Source organism: Sus scrofa, chromosome 10 (genome assembly GCF_054392235.1).
Source record: "Sus scrofa isolate SSC_HxYL_T2T_F1_AM1 chromosome 10, Sscrofa_HxYL_maternal_Yorkshire_Landrace_v2.0, whole genome shotgun sequence".
Lineage (NCBI taxonomy): Eukaryota > Metazoa > Chordata > Mammalia > Artiodactyla > Suidae > Sus > Sus scrofa.
This window is the reverse complement of record NC_139392.1, coordinates 48,725,743-48,736,030: the sequence shown is the minus strand read 5'-3', so window position 1 is coordinate 48,736,030 and position 10,288 is coordinate 48,725,743. Positions and strand designations below refer to the sequence as shown.

At 36.5% G+C, this 10,288-nt stretch overlaps 1 pseudogene; it reads left to right on the top strand.

The window, feature by feature from the left end:
• On the top strand, positions 1-2,300 carry LOC110258105 (guided entry of tail-anchored proteins factor 1 pseudogene; annotated as a pseudogene).
• The last annotated feature ends 7,988 nt before the right edge of the window (positions 2,301-10,288 follow it).

Below are 10,288 nucleotides of genomic sequence, written 5' to 3'. Positions count from 1 at the left end.
ATGGAAAATCATATTGTTTGGGTATGTTCACATATAAATTGGTTTTAGTGTTGATGAGCTTCTTCAAATATAGGTGCTAAATCTTCATTCATAATAGTTAAAATATAAGAAGAGAAATGTAGTCTTAGATGGCAAATATAAACTCATAGACATGAAAGATCATTGTTGGGTTATAATCAGACTACCCCCCCCACGCCTAATTTTTTTTTTTAAAGTCTACTAATTTCCTTACTGATTAAGTTATTTGAGTTTTTTTTTAACTTCCAAAGTAGGGAGGAGAAATATGAGGCATCTTGGAGTAAGGGTTTCTTTAATCCGTTTCACTAACATTGGGATAAATCCTTTAGTTCATACTTTGCATTGCCTCTTGTGACCTTGAATTTATTATTAAGTGATTGATAAATGGTACTAGTTTTAGAATGGGTAGTTAGAGCATATCTTTAGTAAGCAAGGAGTCCATATAGTCCTTTGGAATCTTTTTACTTGCCTGAAATTAGGTATGAGAATTCATAGATCTACTAAAAAATGAGAAAGAATGAAATTATGTATAGCTTTTATTTTAGAATACTCCTAACTAGTTAATCTATATTAAAACATTGATAGTTCAGTCTAATGTTACAGGAAGGGAAATCTATAATTCACTACACTACATTTGTTTGTCTGAACAGCCAACCTCTGTTTACCAGGCATGGAGTTTATTACATGTATATATGCACAGTCTCTGTTCTATAAATCTTGTTTGTGATGAGCTAGGAGAGTGAGGAAATGGGCATTGAAGGATGAACTATGGATAAGTTACAAATGGACACTTCCAGTGGTTGCTAAAACTCTGGATAGAAATCTATGAATTTATGGTACACAAGACCATAGGTGAAATATATCCAGGATTCACTGTATAAAGTTCCTGAACTCCCTCATAAAATGTAGCTTTGTTTTTTCATATGCCTCTCTGAAATATCCCCTATCAGTTATGCTTATTTATTTGTTTAAATTTATATAATATTTTAAGATTAAGAAAATGGGAAATCAAATGTAATATCTTATATTCCTAGTTCATCAGTAAGAGTTTCCTCTTAGTTACATTTAAGGACAGATTGTCCTGGGACGCTACCCATCTTCCTAAATATTTTGTTTCTTTGAAATGTTGTACCATGTATAATGATACAGCATTTCAACACCAAAACAAAAGTCACTGCATTTTATAACAAGGCACAAGCAGAGGTGGGATATTTAGCCAAGAGTACCAGATGTGTTTCTCTGATGGAAATTTTTTAAAGAGAGACACAGCAGTGTGCAAATGCAGCATCGTGACTGTGCAGTGCCTGGTCCTCACTGCCCAGGCGGGGCAGTCCAAGTGGTCGCCATGGAGCTGTAGTAGTGGAGCTGGGGCCACCGGGAGTTGTTGAGTGCTGGGGAGGCCCATCGCTGGGCATGGCTGCTAGTGCTCAGCTTCGTGTTTGGGTGGTATGTACTCAGGATCCTCCTCCTCAGGACTGTCCTTCTCTTTTTTTTTTTTTTTTTTTTGTATTTTTGCTATTTCTTTGGGCCGCTCTCACGGCATATGGAGGTTCCCAGGCTAGGGGTCGAATCGGAGCTGTAGCCGCCAGCCTATGCCAGAGCCACAGCAACACGGGATCCGAGCCGCGTCTGCAACCGACATCACAGCTTACCCAACGCCGGATCATTAACCCACTGAGCAAGGGCAGGGACCGAACCCGCAACCTCATGGTTCTTAGTCGGATTCGTTAACCACTGCGCCACGAGGGGAACTCCCATTCTTCTCTTTCATGTCCTGGGTACTGCATGAGGATGCAGAGCAGAAGTCCCAGAGGCACGCAGAGATCCAGGATATGAAGTAGGAGCTCCCCACCGTCAACATGATGGCCAAGTTTGCCAGATACGCCAGGCTGGAGCAGATCAATAAGATAACTGATAAGCTCAAAACTCACGTGAAAGCACGGACAGTGCCACTGGCCAAGATAAAATGGGTGGTAAGTGTTGCTTTCTACATATTGCAACTGTGCTGATGGTCTCGCTCATTTGGAAGTATTATTCTGTCCCTGTGGCTGTGGTGCCCGGAAATGGATAACTCCGCTAGACTGCCTGGCAGCATTTCCTACTAGAATAGCAGGTGGTGTTGGAATTACCTGTTGGATTTTAGTCTGCAACAAAGTTGTGGCTATTGCATTTCACCCTTTCAGCTGAAAGAAGATGAATGCAGCTACAGCACTGTAAAAAAAGGAATTGTCATTTAGGAGGTTGAAAATATGATTTATGCTGTTTGTTTATTGTGTTTTTTTAAAGAAACATGGGCCACAGGTTAGTTTTTATTTTTGAACGTGTTTATTTTTGGAATTTATGTTGAGATTCTTGTAAGAGTCATAATTTTATACAATTTGTCATAAGCCATAAAGATCAGTCTCACACCTACGTTCTAGCCAGCATGGCACCAGATTTTTAATAAGAACTGTGTGATGTCATGTGGTGTCCACATGTTGTTCCTTGTGATTTGCATTCTTGTCATATTTTAAAGGTCACATTGCCAACGGAAAGTCATAATTTTCTTTTTTCTTTTTCTGGCTGTGTCCACTGGATCCTTAACCTGCTGAGCTACCAGGAAACTCCCCTCAAAATTTTCTAATAATTTAAGGACTTTAAAGAATTCATGCTATTTTTAATCCAGATTAAAACGTAACTTAATGTGAAGACCACTACTATAATTTGAAATATTTTTATTTCTTAATATATCTATATATTTTCTAACTAGAGACATTTTGAATGAAGTAAATCAGAAAGAGAAAGACAAATACCATATGAAAATGTGTTTTTTAATCTCATGCAGTACTATCAATAGAGAACACTAATTGACATTGCTTGTGCTTTTTACTTCCTCTGTTTGAAATGTCAGTTGTTGGGTAAGACTTTGGATGTATTATCTGCTTATTTGAAGCTGGTAATTTTTCATCACTATGTTTTATAAATGTATTCATGAGCCCATAATGCATTGTTTTGTGCTTGAGCTGTGTGTTTTAAAGTATTTCAAATGAAGGGTATTTTTAAAGCCTTGAAAAAAAATTTTTTAAAATTAAAGAGACACTATACATTCATAGAAAAATTATTTGATAAAATCACAAGTTCAAACATATAAACTTCCTACCTTAATCATAGTATGCAAAGTAGAAATGTTCTGTGACCTATAGGCCTTTGCTATATTTTCTCAAATTGTCCTTCATGAAAAAGAAATACAAGATTTTATCCCCCTTTTCATTATATGGCAGACAACTGTTAGAGTTAAATATTTATTCAATGGAAAACTTAGGAACAGATTTTACATTTATACTTAGTATATAAAACATACAAATCCACCCTTCTTTTCCCTCACATTAGACCTGTAATATAGTCTTACTCATCATCTAGTTCAGAGTGACTAGGATGAAAGCTAATGCCCAGAGCCTTTATCAAATGCCTCGTGCATACAGTTCTGAGGGGTAGAACTGGTTACTGGGTTACTTTTGTCTAATAACTCCCCAGTTTAAGAAGTTCCCATGGGACCTAATCAAACTGAAAAGCTTTTGCACAGCAAAGGAAACCCAAAAGAAAACAAAAAGACAACTTTCAGAATGGGAGAAAACAGTTTCAAATGATGCAACTGACAAGGGCTTAATCTCTAGAATATATAAACAACTTATACAACTCAACAGCAAAAAAGCCAATCCCCCAATGGAAAAATGGGCAAAAGACCTGAATAGACATTTCTCCAAAGAAGATACACAGATGGCCAACAAACACATGAAAAAATGCTCAACATCGCTGATTATAAGAGAAATGCAAATCAAAACTACCATGAGATACCACCTCACACCAGTCAGAATGGCCATCATTAATAAATCCACAAATAACAAGTGCTGGAGGGGCTGTGGAGAAAAGGGAACCCTCCTGCACTGTTGGTGGGAATGGAAACTGGTACAGCCACTATGGAGAACAGTTTGGAGATACCTTAGAAATCTATACATAGAACTCCCATATGACCCCACAATCCCACTCTTGGGCATCTATCCGGACAAAGCTCTACTTAAAAGAGACACATGCACCCGCATGTTCATTGCAGCACTCTTCACAATAGCAAGGACATGGAAACCACCCAAATGTCCATCAACAGAGGATTGGATTCGGAAGAGGTGGTATATATACACAATGGAATACTACTCAGCCATAAAAAAGAATGACATCATGCCATTTGCAGCAACATGGATGGAACTAGAGACTGTCATCCTGAGTCAAATGAGCCAGAAAGACAAGGACAAATACCATATGATATCACTTATAACTGGAATCTAATATCCAGCACAAATGAACATCTCCTCAGAAAAGAAAATCATGGACTTGGAGAAGAGACTTGTGGCTGCCTGATGGGAGGGGGAGGGAGTGGGAGGGATTGGGAGCTTGGGCTTATCCGACACAATTTAGAATAGATTTACAAGGAGATCCTGCTGAGTAGCATTGAGAACTATGTCTGGATACTCATGTTGCAACAGAACAAAGGTGGGGGATAAAATGTAAGTGTAATGTATACATGTAAGGATAACCTTGACCCCCTTGCTGTACAGTGGGAAAATAAAAAAATAAAAAAAGAAGTTCCCAGACAATTTGGCAATATTAAAAACAATCCCTTGTGCTCAGGAAGCGGGTAGGGGTGGTGTTATAAAGAGCCCTTGAGGGCAGAAATAGAATTACACAGCCATCGCTGTGGCAGAAGAGTAAAATGAGGTCTTGGCTAGGGTGGAATCACTGGCCTGTCTGTAGTTCCCCAGGGCACAGGTGCCTTTTAAAATTCTTTTGGACATGTAGGTCAGCCTGTGACATGGTCTGTAAACATGCATTATTATTATGATCTTGCTTATGTATCTGGTTGCCAATGTCTTCTAGCAGATTCTATCCCCAATGGAAGCAAAAGTATTTGAACTAAGATTTTCTTGGTCATCAAAAGGTGATAGCACAGTGCCAACTATTCTAATAAAAGAAGAGCCACTTTTTGAAGCATCAAAAAAAGAGAGAGACCAGAAAAATAAGGAAAAACTGGATAAGCTTTCTTCCTCTTTTTAAAATTGAACTATAGTTAATTTGCAATATCACATTACCTTTAAATGTACTATATATAGTGTGAAAAAATATGACTATACAGTATAAATCATCACAACATTGTAAATCAGCTATACATCAATAAAACTTTAATGATGACAAATAAATAAATTAAAAATACAAACAAATAATGAATATAACAAAACAGAAAAAGACCCCCAAGCATAGCAATCAAATTCATGGTTACCAAGGGGAGAGGGAAGTGGGGAAGGAAAAGACAGAGATAAGGGATTAAGATGCAAAAACTGCTATGTATGAAATAATTGGAAAAATTGGAGAACATGCATATAATGAGTGTTTTCAGATATCTGATGATTGGCAGCAGAGGACCATGACCTGTGAGTAAAGGGATGCAATTACTGGTCCCTTATATAGGGTGATTGTGGAAGTATGGAGAACACAATAGTCATGTTGAGATGAAGATGCAAAATCAGATCAGGAAGAGCTGAGGTGCCTGGAATATACAGAGCTGAGTACTAGGTGGAGACACCTAAGCAGTCCAAGTGATTACATATCAACATGAAGTTTGAAAGTCAAGTGATTTCTAAACTGTACATATTAAGGTGAGATTCCAAAAGGCCAGGTCAAGAACAGCCACCAGGGAAAGAGAAACTACCAAGGATCTGCACATGAAAACTACCAGTTCACACAGGGCTGTGACACATTCAAACTCCATCAAATCTTAGGAGGAATCTCATTCAACATCTGAGACTTTCAATGGAGTCAGCAGAAGAGAGAAAAACTTGCCCCAGAGGAAAGAATCATTATACTCCACTCTAACAGAGCTAAACATTAACTCTCAAAAGATTAAGCTGATTTGCAAGTACATAAACTGCCTGCCAAGATAAAACTCAATAGTGTTTGAAGAAAGATAACACATCTGTACTCAACTGAAAAATGTCCACAATGTCCATCCAACATCCAAAGAAATATCTATTTGTGGTTTGAAGAAGCAAGAGGTTACTCACAAGCATGGGAAAAATAAATCATCATTTCTAGACTAACTTTACATTTTTCATTTTTTAAAAGCAAATAGACACTGCAAGAAAATAAAATAGTGAATTTGCACACAAAGACAATAGAAACTAACCGTACATATGTGCCAAGAGACTTAAAATGTTTTTCTTAATTTAGAAATTTAAAAGACCTAAGGAAAATATACCAAACACACAAAAAAGGTAAGAATGAATACAGACTTTATGAAAAAAAATGGTGTGAGCCAGAAGAAAATGAAACAATATATTTAAGCCCCCCCCCCCACACACACACCTACACACCAAACTAAAATACTTTGTCAGGTCAAAACAATTTAAAAACTGAAAGTAATTCAGGATTTCCTGAACTTTCTGGCAATGATCCAACTAAGCTTGATTACCCCACAGTTAAAAGCTAATATCTTATTATATTCCAAAAATGATACAAAAAAAATCTTATCCACAAAACATAAACAAACACAAAGATTTTGAAACCAAAATTGTGGTTACCAAAGAAGAAACATTGCGGGGAGGGGAGGATAAGAATGGACATTGGGATTGGCACACACACAGTATAGAAAATTGGTAAGTAAGAAGAACCAACTGCATAGCACTGGAAAATGTATTCATCACTCTCTGAAAGCCTATACAGGGAAAGAATTGCAAAATAATATATGAATATGTGTATGCCAGGTTAATTTACTTATCCTGTACACCTGAAAGTAACACAACTTTGTAAGTCAACTGTACTCCAATAAAATGTATTTTTAGTGGAAAAAACAACTTGAAAGTACTGCAAAGAGACTAAAATCAGATGCTGAAAAGCATTAGAATCTCAAGAAATGGGCAATTTTCCCATTTTATAACTTCTATTTTGAAGAAAGGCCCCAATCTACAACGTTCAAATAGAAATCTTGAAAATAACCCACAGTTTTCTGATCTAAAGAACAAAAAGACAGAGTTTGAGACAATAGTCAAAGGAAATTTGGGGTTTCTTAGCAGGAAGGAACCAGTCAGTGAAAGCTGAACCCATGTTCTTTGTACCAACTCTGTCCATGTCACTGAGCCTGAACCATGCTGGTGTGAGAAAGATTCCAGTATCCAAGAGAAAGCTAAAAAATGAACTCATGTTTATGTTAGTTTGCAGAGTTTTGCAGTTTTACAAAACCCTTGTTAATTGCCTGCTAAAATATATTTCAAAAAAGAATAAAATCATCTCTCTTAAAAGAAATATAATATTCAGATATCTTTATACCTTAATATCACAATATCCAACCAAGATAGAATGCAAAGTTCCTCAACACATGAGTGTACCAGAAAATCATTGTGCCATGCTTGAAGTGATAAAAAGTGGTTCTGAGTTCTGCTCCCTCCTCAGCTTTTTAGGGTGTTAGTCTGTGTACCTTGGCTTGTGACTTTATTAGCTTTACTAGCTGTACTGCCTCTCCTTCCACTTGATCCTCTCCATCTGTTTTGTGCATGTGGCACACTTAGGTAAGAGAGAGTTTTTGGCCTATCCACTGGTAGCACAACTCTGTTTTGTATCACTGCATGACATTGAGCCAAAGAATTAAACAGAAATATCAAAACAATAAAACTACTAGGAGAAAATCTGAAAAAGCAGTTTTATCTAAAACATAAAAATTTTTAAAAAAACAGTAAAATGACAAACACTAAAGTGGGTAAAATGTACACACTTGAAACTAGCTAATAAGTTACTGTGAGATGCAATGGGTAAAGAATCTGGAATTTCTTATTAGAAAAGGAATGAAAAAATACAATACCTTTTGAAACTGCACCTCACAAAATCAAATACCTCGGAATACACCTGACCAAGGAGGTAAAGGACTTATGTGCCAAGAACTATAAAACTTTAATCAAAGAAATAAAAGAAGATGTAAAGAAATGGAAAGATATTCCATGTTCAAGGATTCAGCAAGCATTGTTGGGGAACCTGGACAGCTGCATGCAAAGAAATGAAATTAGAACACACCCTCACACCATGCACAAAAACAAACTCCAAATGGCTGAAAGACTTAAATATAAGACAGGACACCATCAAACTCCTAGAAGAGAACATAAGCAAAACACTCTCTGACATCAACCTCATGAATATTTTCTCAGGTCAGTCTCCCAAAGCAACAGTAATAAGAGCAAAAATAAACCCACGGGACCTCATCAAACTGAAAAGTTTTGCACAGCAAAGGAAACCCAAAAGAAAACAAAAAGACAACTTTCAGAATGGGAGAAAATAGTTTCAAACCATGCAATGGACAAGGGCTTAATCTTTAGGATATACAAGCAACTTATACAACTCAACAGCAAAAAAATCCAATCCCCCAATGGAAAAATGGGCAAAAGACCTGAATAGACATTTCTCCAAAGAAGATACACAGATGGCCAACAAACACATGAAAAAATGCTCAACATCGCTGATTATAAGAGAAATGCAAATCAAAACTACCATGAGATATATACCACCTCACACCAGTCAGAATGGCCCTCAATAATAAGTCCACAAAAAACAAGTGCTGGAGGGGCTGTGGAGAAAAGGGAACCCTCCTGCACTGTTGGTGGGAATGGAAACTGGTAGAGCCACTATGGAGAACAGTTTGGAGATACCTTAGAAATCTATACATAGAACTCCCATATGACCCCGCAATCCCACTCTTGGGCATCTATCCGGACAAAGCTCTATTTAAAAGAGACACATGCACCCGCATGTTCATTGCAGCACTCTTCACAATAGCAAGGACATGGAAACCACCCAAATGTCCATCGACAGAGGATTGGATTCGGAAGAGGTGGTATATATACACAATGGAATACTACTCAGCCATAAAAAAGAATGACATAATGCCAGTTGTAGCACCATGGATGGAACTAGAGAATCTCATCCTGAGTGAAATGAGCCAGAAAGACAAGGACAAATACCATATGATCTCACTTATAACTGGAATCTAATATCCAGCACAAATCAACATCTCCTCAAAAAAGAAAATCATGGACTTGGAGAAAAGACTTGTGGCTGCCTGATGGGAGGGGGAGGGAGTGGGAGGGATTGGGAGCTTGGGCTTATCAGACACAACTTAGAATAGATTTACAAGGAGATCCTGCTGAGTAGCATTGAGAACTATGTCTGGATACTCATGTTGCAACAGAACAAAGGGTGGGGGTAAAAATGTATACCTGTAAGGATAACTTGATCCCCATGCTGTACAGTGGGAAAAAAATAAAAAAAGAAAAGAAAAAAAAAAGAAAGTGTGTTTCCATGGACAAGTTTGGTTTTCAGAGAAAACATTTTATTTCCAAAACTGAATTTTAGGCTTACACACAACTGTGATTAAGAAAATAATTTTTATGAGAAAAAAATGACATATCCCCCAGGAAGCATTGATGGTAAACCAGGGAAAAGAGGCAAAAACCAGCATGTGGAGAATATAAAAAAGTCCCATTTTTGATTCAAATATCATGCCCATCCATTTCTACTATCCCTGAATCACTAGACACTTCCAGATAAAACCATTGAAAATGTGAGATTTAAACTTATTATAAACAGTTAATGTTTTCATGTTTCATGTCGACTTGTATTTTGTAGTGTCCTATAAGCACAATTTATCTCTTCACAAATGTTTCATTGTTTATTTCAAGTAATTTTCCAATTTATCACAATCTTTTAAGTTATTACAGTTATTTGTATTTATAGCATGAATATATTTTTCATTTGCCAAAAATATCAGTAAGTATTTTTGTTATTTCTGGCTTTGAGAAAGAAAAGTCAGAAGGATATAATGTCTATTATTCATAGGAAAGGTTAAATACACCTTTAAGAAAATATTTTACTAATTAGGAAAATAACTGTAAGTTTTTCAAGACAAATTTTTCTATTAAAGAACTTTGAATATTTCTAAATATGCATATCAAAATGAGACAGTGAATTTTTTAGGAAAAGGATGCTTTCCCTCCAGAAGTTATATACAATCAGAAATATACCAGTCCATTCATAAAATAAGCTGAATATTTTGTAAAGCATACGTGGTAATTTGTCTCATATAAAAAGCTCAGAACTTTTTTTTATTGTCTGATGAACGTTTTACTGTCTTAAAAATGTTTAACAGGTTGTCTGTATCCATATTCAAAAAAGGTTCATACATTGGCATTTGGTTAATGTATGT